At 37.0% G+C, this 12,823-nt stretch overlaps 1 protein-coding gene across 1 annotated transcript in view; it reads left to right on the top strand.

The window, feature by feature from the left end:
* WDR44 (WD repeat domain 44) overlaps nucleotides 1–12,823 on the top strand; it is a 114,772-nt gene that overhangs the window by 29,694 nt on the left and 72,255 nt on the right. The gene's annotated exons all lie outside the window — the stretch shown is intronic.

The raw sequence follows: 12,823 nt of genomic DNA, 5'->3' as shown, positions 1-12,823 counted from the left end.
TAGTAATTAAAATGTTAAAGATCAAAGATAGAGAGAGAATCTTAAAAGCAGCAAGAGAAAAAGCAGTGAGTTATATACAAGGGAAACCCCATAAGTTTGTCACCTGATTTTTCAGCAGAAACACTACAGGCCAGAAGGGAATTTAGTTAGACTCATGAAGAAAAAGAGAGGACTCAAAAATCAGAAATGAATGAGGAGAAATTACAACTGACATCACAGAAATACAAAGGATTATAAGAGACTACTACAAAATATATGCCAACAAATTGAAATGCTGAAAGGATAAAACCTAAAATAAAAAATACTCTACCTGCCCAGGTCTAATTAATAATTGAAGGAAATAGAAAGAGCTATCACAGGTAAACATAAGTTAAAAGTTCACCACCACTAAACAAGCCTTACAAGAAATGTCAAAGGGACTTCTCTAAGAAGAAAATAAAAGGCCATAACTAGAAGCAAGGAAATTATGAAAGGAAAAAATTTTATTGGTAAAAGCAAACATTTAGAAAAGGTAGTATAGATCAATTGCCTAAGAGGTAGCATAAGGTTAAAAAGACAAAAGTAGAAAAATCAGTTACATCTAAAAATTAAAGGAATCATTAAATAAAAATGTATAAAAGATGAGTGTATCCGTAAAATGTGGAAGAAGGGGAGCAAAAAAATGTACTATTAGAATACACTTATAAGTTTGAACTTAAGTGGCCATCAGCTTAACATAGGTTGCTATGTATATATGTCATATATGAGCTCCATCGTGATACAAACCAAAAAATTATGATACACAAAAAATGAGAAAGTAATCCAGCTGTAACACTAAAGAAAGTCATAACACAAATCAGAAGAGAGGAAGAAAGGATCAGAGAAGAATGCAAAAACAGCCAGAAAACATTTAACAAAATGGCAATAAGCACATATGTGCCAATAACTACTTGAAATGTAATAGGACTAAATGCCCTGTTCAAAAGACATAGGGTCACTGAATAGATTGAAAAACACCCATCTGTTTGCTGCCAACAGAGACTTACTTCCAACCTAAAGATACTCACAGACAGACTGAACTGAAGGGATGGAAAAAGATATTCCATGCAAATGAAAATGGGAAAAAGCTAGAATAGCAGTACTTGGAGCAAACAAAATAGACTTTAAAACAGTGTAAAAAGAGACTAGGACATTATATAATGATTAAGGGCTTAATCCAGAAGGAAGATGTAACAATTGTAAATGTCTACATACTCTGCAGAGCAGCACCTAAATATATAAAGCAAATAGTAACACACGTAAAGGGAGAAATTCACAGTAAAACAATAATAGTAGGGGACTTTTAATGCCCCACTAGACCATCCAGATAGAAAATCAGGAAACAGTGGCTTTGAACAACACATTAAAACAAATGGACTTAGCAGATATATACAGAACATCCCATTCCAAAACAGCAAAATACACATTCATTTCAAATGCACATGGAACATTCTCCAGGATAGATCACATGTTAACTGACAAAGCAAGCCTCATTAAATTTAAGAAAATTGAAAACATGTCAACCATCTATTCCAATCACACCAGTATGAAACTGGAAATCAGTTACAGGAAAAAAACACAGGCATGGAGACTAAACAGAATGCTGCTAAAGAACCAATGGATCAATAAGGAAATTCAAAGAGGAAATCCAAAACACTTGGAGAATAATGAAAATAGAAATACAATGGTTCAAAATCTTTGGGAGGCAGGAAAAGCAGTCCTAAGTGCTACAGGCCTACCTCAAGAAACAAAAACAATCTCAAACAATCTAACCATATACCTAAAGGAAGTAGGAAAAGAGAAACAAAGCCTAAAGTTAGTAGAAGGAAGGAAATAATAAAGATCAGAGCAGAAACAAATGAAATGGAGACAAAAAAAATACAAAAGATAAGTGCAGTTAAGAGCTCATCCTTTCAAAAGACAAAATGGATAAACCTTTAGTCAGACTCATGAAGAAAAAGAGAGGACTCAAAATCGGAAATGAATGAGGAGAAATTACAACTGACATCACAGAAATACAAAGGATTATAAGAGACTACTATGAAATACATGCCAACAAATTGTGCAACCTAGAAGAAATGGGAAAATTATTAGAAACATAATCTTCTAAGACTGAACGGGGAAAAAACAGAAAATCCAAACAGACTGATTACTAGTAACAAAATTGAATTGGTAATCAAAAAAAAATTCTGAACAAACAGCACCAGAACCAAATGGCTTCACAGGTGAATTCTACCAAACATTTAAAGAACAGTTAATGCCTGTTCTCCAACTATTCCAAATAATTGAAGAGGGAAGAAAGCTTCCAAATTCATTCTATGAGGCCAGCATCACCCTGATACCAAAAATAAACACTTCAAAAAAAGAAAATTACAGAACATACATGCAAAAATTTTCAACAAAATATTAGCAAACCGAATTCAAAAATGTGTGAAAAAAATCATTCACCACAACCAAGTAGGACTTCTTCCATAGATACAAGGATACTTTAATAGCCACAAATTAATCAATGTGATATACCACATTAACAAAGGGAAGGATAAAACTATATTGTCAAGAGAGATTCAAGATGGCAGTGTGAGAGGTGAGATGGAGAATTCCTCCCAAAACCACAACTAGTATGAAAATATAGTTAATTGATACAACTAACCCTAAAACAGCAACAAGAAAGACGGCTGAACCAGACTGCATACAGACCTCACAAACAGAGCAGACCACACGAAAACAGGGTAACATACAAAAGCCTTAATCCGGCGGGACCCAAGCCCTTCCCCCACCCCAACTCACTGGCAGGAAGAAGAGAAACGGAGTAGGGAAGGGGGGGTTGAAGCCTGGGAATGCTGAACACCTAGCCCTGGAGATCTGCTTTGTGAGCAGAAACCTATACTGTGTGGTGCTCTGGATGTTGGGGAGCTTGGACAGGTGGAGTGCTTGAGAGACTGAGATTCCAGCCATTTGTGGAGGAGGGGATCCACATCCAACTGCTCTGTGTCAGAGGAAAGGCAGGCAGTCTGAGAGGCTTCCTAGCAGGGAGAGGGCTGCTGAAGGGGCGGGGTTTTCACGGGAGAAGGGAGAGCTGGCAAGGTTGTCTGGGTGCGCTCTGCCCAGCTGGTTGGTAACTTTGAGGAGCTTCAGGCACTCCATACCCCTGGCTGCCTACTTAGCTCCAAGGCCCCACACTGTGATACATAGCTTGCTGCACCTTCCTCCTAACCTGCCAGCACCAGTTCGCAAACCGGCAGTCACTGTACTAGCATCAGGCCAGTCAGAGGGAGGCCCCGCCTACAACAGCTAGAGACGCAAAGCACAAAGGCTTACACCTGTGTGCTTGGTCCACTGGCTCTGACACTGGAGAAAGGCAGCGCAGACGGAAATCAGGAAACAGGTCTTTCCTCCCCCCAGGTGCCAGCTCTGCTCCCCTATGACCCCCAACCTCACTCTAGGGGTTGAGCAGCTCCAGAGACTGGAGCTTCTGGGCACTAGTGGGCAACACACAGAAATATAAAACGTCAAAAGAACATGGTTCAGACCAAAATCTCACAAACCCCAGAAAAAGGGCCAAATGAAACTGAACTCACCAATCTTCCTGAAAGAGAGTTCAAAATAAAAATCATAAACATGCTTATGGGGGTACAGAAAAATATTCAAGAACTCAGGAACAAATTTAAGTGGGAGATTCAATCATTAAGAAATTCCATATCTGAAATGAAACATACAATGGAGGAATTTAAAAGCAGATTAGATGAAGTAGAAGAGATGGTAAATGGAATAGAAATTAGAGAATAGGAATACAGAGAAGCTGAGGCACAGAGAGAAAAAAGAATCTCTAAGAATGAAAAAATATTGAGAGAACTGTGTGACCAATCCAAACGGAACAGTATTTGCATTATAGGGGTACCAGAAGAATAAGAAGAGAGAAAAAGGGATAGAAAGTGTCATTGAGGAGGTAATTGCTGAAAACTTCCCCAATATGGGGAAAGAGATAGTCTCTCAGGCCATGGAGGTGCACAAATCTCCCAAAACAAGGGACCCAAGGAAGACAACATCAAGACATATAATAATTAAAATGGCAAAGATAAAGGATAAAGACAGACTTTTAAAAGCAGCTAGAGAGAGATAAAAGATCACATAGAAAGGAAAACCCATCAGGTTATCATCAGACTTCTCAACAGAAACCTTACAGGCCAGAAGGAAGGGGCATGATATATTTAATGCAATGAAGCAGAAGGGCCTTGAACCAAGAATACTCTACCTGGCAAGGTTATCATTTTAATTTGAAGGAGAGATTAAACAATTACCAGATAAGCAAAAGCTGAGAGAATTTAACTCCCACAAACCACCTCTACAGTACATTTTGGAGGGACTCCTACAGATGGAAGTATTCCTAAGGATAAACAGATGTCACCCAAGAGATAGACAAAGAATACAGAATATGATTCATAGCATACAAACAATGAAGGAGGAAGAAAAAGGAGGAGAAAAAAAAGAACCTTTAGGTTGTGTTTGTAATAGCATACAAAGTGAGTTGAACTAAACTGTTAGATAGTAAGGGAATTACCCTTGAACCTTTGGTAACCACGAATCTAAAGCCTGCAATGGCAATAAGTACATACCTATCAGTAATCACTCTAAATGTAAGTGGTCTGAATGCACCAATCAAAAGACAGAGTTACTGAATGGATAAAAAAAACAAGACCCATCTATATACTGCCTACAAGACACTCACTTCAAACCCAAAGACATACACAGACTGAAAGTAAAGGGATGGAAAAAGATATTTCATGCAACTAACAGGGAGAAAAAAAGCAGGAGTTGCAGTACTTGTATCAGACAAAATAGACTTCAAAACAAAAACAGTGACAAGAGGCAATGAAGGATATTACATAATGATAAAAGGGTCTTTCCAACAAGAAGATATAACTATTATAAATATGCACCCAACACAGGATCACCTACATATGTGAAACAAATACTAACAGAATTAAAGGGGGAAATAGAATACAATGCATTCATTTTAGGAGACTTCAACACACCACTCACTCCAAAGGACAGATCAACCAGACAGAAAAAAAGTAAAGAGACAGAGGCACTGAACAACATATTAGAACAGATGGACCTAACGGACATCCACAGAACACTCCATCCAAAAGCAACAGGATACACATTCTTCTCAAGTGCACATGGAACATTTTCAAGAATAGATCATATACTAGGCCACAAAAAGAAGCTCAGTAAATTCAAAGAGATTGAAATTGTACCAACCAGCTTCTTAGATCACAAATGTATGATTACACAAAGAAAATGAAAAAACCCACAAACACATGGAGGCTTAATAACATGCTCCTAAATAATCAATGGATCAATGACCAAATAAAAACAGAGATCAGGCAATACATGGAGACAAATGACAACAATAATTCAACAACACAAAATCTGTGGGATGCAGCAAGGGCCATGCTAAGAGGGAAATACCTTGTAATTTAGGCCTACCTCAGGAAATAAGAACAATCCCAAATGAATAGAATAAACTCACAATTAATGAAACTACAAAAGGAAAAACAAATGAGGCCCAAGTCAGTAGAAGGAGGGACATAATAAAGATAAAGGATAAATAAGTAAAGTTGAGAAGAATAAAACAATAGAAAGAATCAATGAAAGCAGGAGCTGGTTCTTTGAGAAAATAGACAAAATAGATAAACCCCTAGCCAGAATTATATCAAGAAAAAAAGAGAGTCCACACACATAAATGGAATCAGAAATGAGAAAGGAAAAATCACAAAGGACACCACAGAAATACAAAGAATTATAAGACAATACTATGAAAAATTATATGGTAACAAACTGGATAACCTAGAAGAAATGAACAACTTTCTAGAAAAATACAACCTTCCAAGGCTGACCCAGGAAGAAACAGAAAATCTGAATAGACCAATTACCAGTAAAGAAATTGAATTGGTAATCAAAAAACTGCCTAAGAACAAAACCCCGTCAAACATGTAGTGAAGACCTAATATAGATCCTCCTTAAAGTTTTCCAAAATGTAGAAGAGGAGGGAATACTCCCAAACTCATTCTACGAGGCGAACATCACTCTAATACCAAAACCAGGCAAAGACACCACAAAAAAAGAAAATTACAGACCAATGTCCCTGATGAACATCGAAGCAAAAATACTCAACAAAATATTAGCAAACCGAATTTAAAAATACATCAAAAAGATCATCCATCGTGATCAAGTGGGATTCATCCCAGGGATGCAAGGATGGTACAACATTCAAAAATCCATCAACATCATCCACTGCATCAACAAAAAGGACAAAAACCACATGATCATCTCCATAGATGCTGAAAAAGCATTCGACAAAATTCAACATCCACTCATCATACAAACTCTCAACAAAATAGGTATAGAGTGCAAGTACCTCAATATAATAAAGGCCATATATGACAAACCCACAGCCAACATAATACTTAACAGCAAGAGGCTTAAAGCTTTTCCTTTAAGATCGGGAACAAGACAAGGATGCCCACTCTCCCCACTTTTATTCAACACAGTTCTGGAGGACCTAGCCACAGCAATCAGACAACACAAAGAAATAAAAGGCATCCAGATTGGCAAGGAAGAAGTCAACCTGTCCCTCTTTGCAGATAGCATGATATTGTTCATAAAAAATCCTAAAGAATTCACTCCAAAACTACTAGATCTAAAACCTGAATTCAGCAAAGTTGCGGGATACAAAATTAGTATACAGAAATCTGTTGCATTGCCATACACTAATGATGAACTAGCAGAAAGAGACATTAGGAAAACAATTCTATTCCCAATTGCATCAAAAAGGATAAAATACCTAGGAAATAAACCTAACCAAGGAAGTGAAAGACCTATACCCTATAAACTACAAGACACTCTTAAGAGAAATTAAAGAGGACACTAACAGGGATTCTCTTGTCCCCTCCTGGCATGAGCCAGGAGCTCTGCCCTTTCACTTTATGTCTAAATAAAAGCCTCTACCTTGCTCTCCTACCTTAAAAAAAAAAAAAGAAGAAGAGGACACTAACAAATGGAAATTCATTCCATGCTCTTGTTTAGGAAGAATTAATATTGTCAAAATGGCCATCCTCCCCAAAGCAATCTACAGATTCAATGAAATCCCTATCAAAATACCAACAGCATTCTTTAGTGAACTTGAGCAAATAGTTCTAAAATTCATATAAACAACAAAAGACCCCAAATAGCCAAAGCAATCCAGAGAAGGAAGAATAAAGCAGGGGGAATTAACGCTCCCTGACTTCAAGCTTTACTACAAAGCCACAGTAATCAAGACAATTTGGTAATGGCACAAGAACAGACCCATAGACAAGTGGAATAGAATAGAGAGCCCAGATATTAACCCAAGAATATATGGTCAATTAATATACAATAAAGGAGCCATGGATATACAGTGGGGAAATGGTAGCCTCTTCAACAGCTGGTGTGGGTAAAACTGGACAGCTACATGTAAGAGAATGAAACTGGATAATTGTCTAACCCCATATACAAAAGTAAACTCAAAATGGATCAAAGACCTGAACGTAAGTCATGAAACCATAAAACTCTTAGAAAAAAATATAGGCAAAAATCTCTTGGACATAAACATGAGCAACTTCTTCATGAACATATCTCCCCAGACAAGGAAAACAAAAGCAAAAATGAACAAGTGGGACTATATCAAAGTAAAAAGCTTCTGTACAGCAAAGGACACCATCAGTAGAACAAAAAGACATCCTACAGTATGGGAGAATATATTCATGAATGACATATCCAATAAGGGGTTGACATCCAAATTATACAAAGAGCTCATGCACCTCAACAAACAAAAAGCAAATAATCCAATTAAAAAATGGGCAGAGGAGCTGAACAGACATTTCTCCAAAGAAGAAATTCAGATGCCAAGAGGCACATGAAAAGATGCTCCACTTCACTAATCATCAGAGATATGCAAATTAAAACCACAATGGGATATCACCTCACACCAGTAAAGATCACCAGATCACCACCATCCAAAAGACAAACAACAACAAATGTTGGCGAGGTTGTGGAGAAAGGGGAACCCTCCTACACTGCTGGTGGGAATGTAAATTAGTTCAACCATCGTGGAAAATGGTATGGAGGTTCCTCAAAATGGTCAAAATAGACTTACCATTTGACCCAGGAATTCTGCTCCTAGGAATTTACCCTAAGAATGCAGCAGCTCAGTTTGAAAAAGACATATGCACCCCTATGTTTATCGCAGCACTATTTACAATAGCCAAGAAATGGAAGCAACCTAAGTGTCTATCAGTAGATGAATGGATAAAGAAGATGTGGTACATATACACAATGGAGTATTATTCAGCTATAAGAGGAAAACAAATCGTACCACTTGCAACAACATGGATGGAGCTAGAGGGTGTTATGCTCAGTGAAATAAGCCAAGTGGAGAAAGACAAGGATGTAATAATTTCACTCATTTGTGGAGTATCAGAACAAAGGAAAAACTGAAGGAACAAAACATCAGCAGAATCACAGAACCCAAGAATGGCCTACCAGTTACCAAAGGGAAAGGTACTGGGGAGGATGGGTGGGAAGGGAAGGAGAAGGGGTGGGGGAGAAGAAAGGGAGGCTTATGATTAGCATGTATAATGTGTGGTGGGGCACAGGGAGTTCTGTGCAACTCAGAGAAGACAACCAGTGATTTTACAGCATCTTACTACAATGATGGACAGTGACTAATGGGGTATGTGGGAGGGACTTGGTGAAGGGGGGAGTCTAGTAAACATAATGTTCCTCATGTAATTGTACATTAATGATACCAAAAATTTTTTTTAAATGGGCAGAGGAGCTGAACAGACACTTCTCCAAAGAAGATATTCAGATGGCCAACAGGCGCATGAAAAGATGCTCCACTTCGGTAATCATCAGAGAAATGCAAATTAAAACCACAATGAGATATCATCTCCCATCAGTTAGGATGGCCACCATCCAAAAGACAGACAACAACAAATGTTGGTGAGGATGTAGAGAAAGGGGAACCCTCCTATACTGCTGGTGGGAATGTGAACTAGTTCAACCATTGTGAATAGCAGTACGGGGGTTCCTCAAAAAACTCAAAATAGAAATACCATTTGACCCAGGACTTCTGCTCCTGGGAATTTACCATAAGAATGCAGGAGCCCAGTTTGAAAAAGATATATGTACCCCTATGTTTATTGCAGCACTATTTACAATAGCCAAGAAATGGAAGCAACTTAAGTGTCCATCAGTAGATGAATGGATAAAGAAGATGTACAAATACACAGTGGAATATTATTCAGCTGTAAGAAGAAAACAAATCCTACCATTTGCAGCACCACGGATGGAGCTAGATGGTATTATGCTCAGTGAAATAAGCCAGGCGGAGAAAGACAAGTATCAAATGATTTCACTCATCTGTGGAGTATAAGAACAAAGCAAAAACTGAAGATAAAAACAGCAGCAGACTCAACCCAATAATATAGTAACAGTTACCAAAGGGAAAGGGACTGTGGAGGATGGGTGGGAAAGGAAGGAGAAGGGGGAAAAAGGGGCATTACGATTAGTACACATAATGTAGTGTGGGGGCACACAGGAAAGGCAGTATATTACAGAGAAGACAGGTAATGATTCTGTAGCATCTTACTACGCTGTTGGACAGTGCCTGTAATGGTGTATATAGGGGGGACTTGATAATAGGGGGAGTCTAGTAACCATAATGCTGTTCAAGTAATTGTACATTAACGATATAAAAAAAAGTGTCATCTCAATAGATGCTGAACACACCTTTGACAAAATTCAACATCCATTCATGATAATCTCTCAACAAAATGTGTATAGAGGGAACATACTTCAACATAATAAATGCCATGTATGACAGACCCACAGCTAACATAGTGGTAAAAAACCAAGTTTTTCCTCTAAGATCAGGAACAAACAAGGATGCCTACTCTTAATCATTTTTATTCAACATAGTATTAGAAGTCATAGCTACAGCAGTTAGACAAGAAAAGACATCCATTTTGGTAAGCAGTAATATTGTTAGTATTTGCAGATGACATGATACTGATACATAGAAAACCCTAAAGATGCCACCAAAAATCCATTAGTTAATAAATTGAATTCAATAATATCACAGTATACAAAGTAAATACACAGAAACCTGTTGAATATATACAAATAATGAGCTATCAGATGAAGAAATAAAAAAACATTCCCATTTACGATTGCATTAGATAGAATAAAATACCAAAGAATAAATCTGACCAAGGAGGTGAAGGACCTGTGTACTTCAAAAACTGTAAAACATTGATGAAAGAAATTGAAGATGACATACATAAATGGAAGATATTCCATGATCATATGGATAGGAAGAATTAGTATTGGTGAAGTGTCCATACCACCCCAAGCAATCAACTGATTGAATGCAATTCTTATTAAAATAACAATGATGTTTTTTCCAGAGCTAGAGCTAATAATCCTAAAACTTGTGTGGAAGCACAAGACCCCAAATAGCCAAAGGTGCCCTGAGAAAGAATTGCAGAGCTGGAGGTATTGTGCTCCCTGCTTTCAAACTATACTATAAATCTATAGTAATCAAAACAATATGGTACTGCCACAAAAATAGATACACATAGATCAGACACATATAGAACGAAATAGCCCAAAAATAAACCCATACTCACATAGACAATATATGACAAAGGAGTCAGTAATATACAATGGGGGGAAACAGTCTTTTCAATAAATGGTGTTGGGAAAACAACAGCTACATGCAAAATAATGATACTGGATTACTGTCTTATACCATACACAAAAATTAACTCAAAATGCATTAAAGACCTAAATATGAGACCTGAAATTATAAAACTCCTAGAAGAAAACATAGGCAGTACACCGTTAAACATCACATTAGTAATTTTTTTATGGCTATTTCTCTCCAGTCAAGGGAAGCAAAAGTAAAAAGAAAAAAGTGGGACTACATCAGACTAAAAAGTTTCTATGCAGCAAGGACACCATCAATAAAACAAAAAGGCAGCCTACTGTATGGGAGAAGATATTTGCAAATGACATATCTGATCAGGAGATAATATCTAAAATATATAAAGAGCTCATACAACTCAATACCAAAACAAAGAAACAATCCAATTAAAAATGGACATAGGGCCTGAATAGACATTTTTCCAAAGAATAATTAGAGATAGGCAGAACACACCTGAAAAGATGCTCAACATCATTAACTTTAGGGAAATAGAAATCAAAACCACAAGAAATTGCCTCACACCAATCAGAATGACTAGTATCTAAAAAACAAGAAATAATGAGAGCTAGGATATAGAGGAAAGGGAACCCTCATACACTGTTGGTGGGAAAATGTAAATTAGTGCAGCCAGTATGGAAAGCAGTATGGAGGTTTCTCAAAAGAAAAAAACTAAACTAAAACTAAATAATATGACCCAGGAATTCCACTTCTGGGAATTTACCCAAAGAAAATAAACCCACTATTTGAAAAAGATATATATACACCCCTGTGTTTATTGCAGCATTATTTAGCAAAGATATGGAAGTGACCTAAGTGTCTATCAAGTGATGAATGGATAAAGAGGATGTGATATGTGTGTATACACACAACACACAACATGGAATATTACTCAGCCATAAAAAATGAAACCTTGCCATTTGCATCAATAAGGATGGACTTAGAGGGTATTATGCCAAATCAAGTAAATCAAGGACAAATACCATATGATTTCATTTACATACAGAATTTTAAAAAGACAAAACAGAAATAGACTCATAAACACAGTGAATGGACCACTGGTTGCCATAGGAGTGGAGGGGGCTAAGTCAAATAGGTGAAGGGGATAAAGAGGTACAAATTTCAAAGTATAAAATAAATTAGTCACAGGAATGGAAGTACAGCATACAGAATATAAACCAATAATACTGTGATTTCTTTGCATAATAATAGATGGTAACTGCCCTTATGGTGAGCATTTAGTAATGTATATAGTTGTTATATCACCATGTTGTTCATCTGAAACCGATATTATATATCAACTGTATTTCAATAAAAAAATTTAACAAAGTAACCAAAAGAAGTTAAGGGAGTAAGGCTTAGGTGGTCGGTGAAGCCTTTTCTGATGTAGTAACACTTCAGCTGTGACCCTAAGGATGATAAGGAACCATCCAGTTGGCCAAAGTGTAATTGTGGGATTGTGGTGGGAGAGGCAGGTGAGAAATACAGAAGGTATTAAAAATGTAGGCAGGGTCCATGTGTTAGGCCCTCATGGATTTTGGTGGAGAAGAATCTATAATAAGATTGGTTGTATTCCGCAAATGCTGAGAACAATTCAATGAAACAACTTTTCAGCTTGCAGATATTGGAAGTCCTACAGAAATTTCTCTTAACACATTAAATCTATAAATTATAATTTTTGGAGATATTTTATCATGGAGCTTATGATCATATCCTAATACTGGTATAAGTGCTACCTATATACATCCTTATGTGGCTTAGGTCATTTATCTGTAAAAAATGGTTATGATGACCTTCTAGCAAGCTCTGTGATATGCACCAAGAATACAAAAAGTTTTTTTTCTCAGTGTCAGTGGTAGCATTCAAATTACTGTACTTCTATAAATGTAAAGACAATTTAAGGTGGAGAAGAATATTGTGTTAAGATTGTTTTACTTTACCCGAATTTTTTTCCAGCAGAAATACAGTATCCATTTCTACCTTCTCTAACCTCCCAAATATATATATATATGTACG

This window comes from Manis pentadactyla, chromosome X (assembly GCF_030020395.1).
Source record: "Manis pentadactyla isolate mManPen7 chromosome X, mManPen7.hap1, whole genome shotgun sequence".
Classification (NCBI taxonomy): Eukaryota; Metazoa; Chordata; class Mammalia; order Pholidota; family Manidae; genus Manis; species Manis pentadactyla.
Note: the sequence above shows the minus strand (reverse complement) of the source record. Positions and strands in the feature narration are given on the sequence as shown.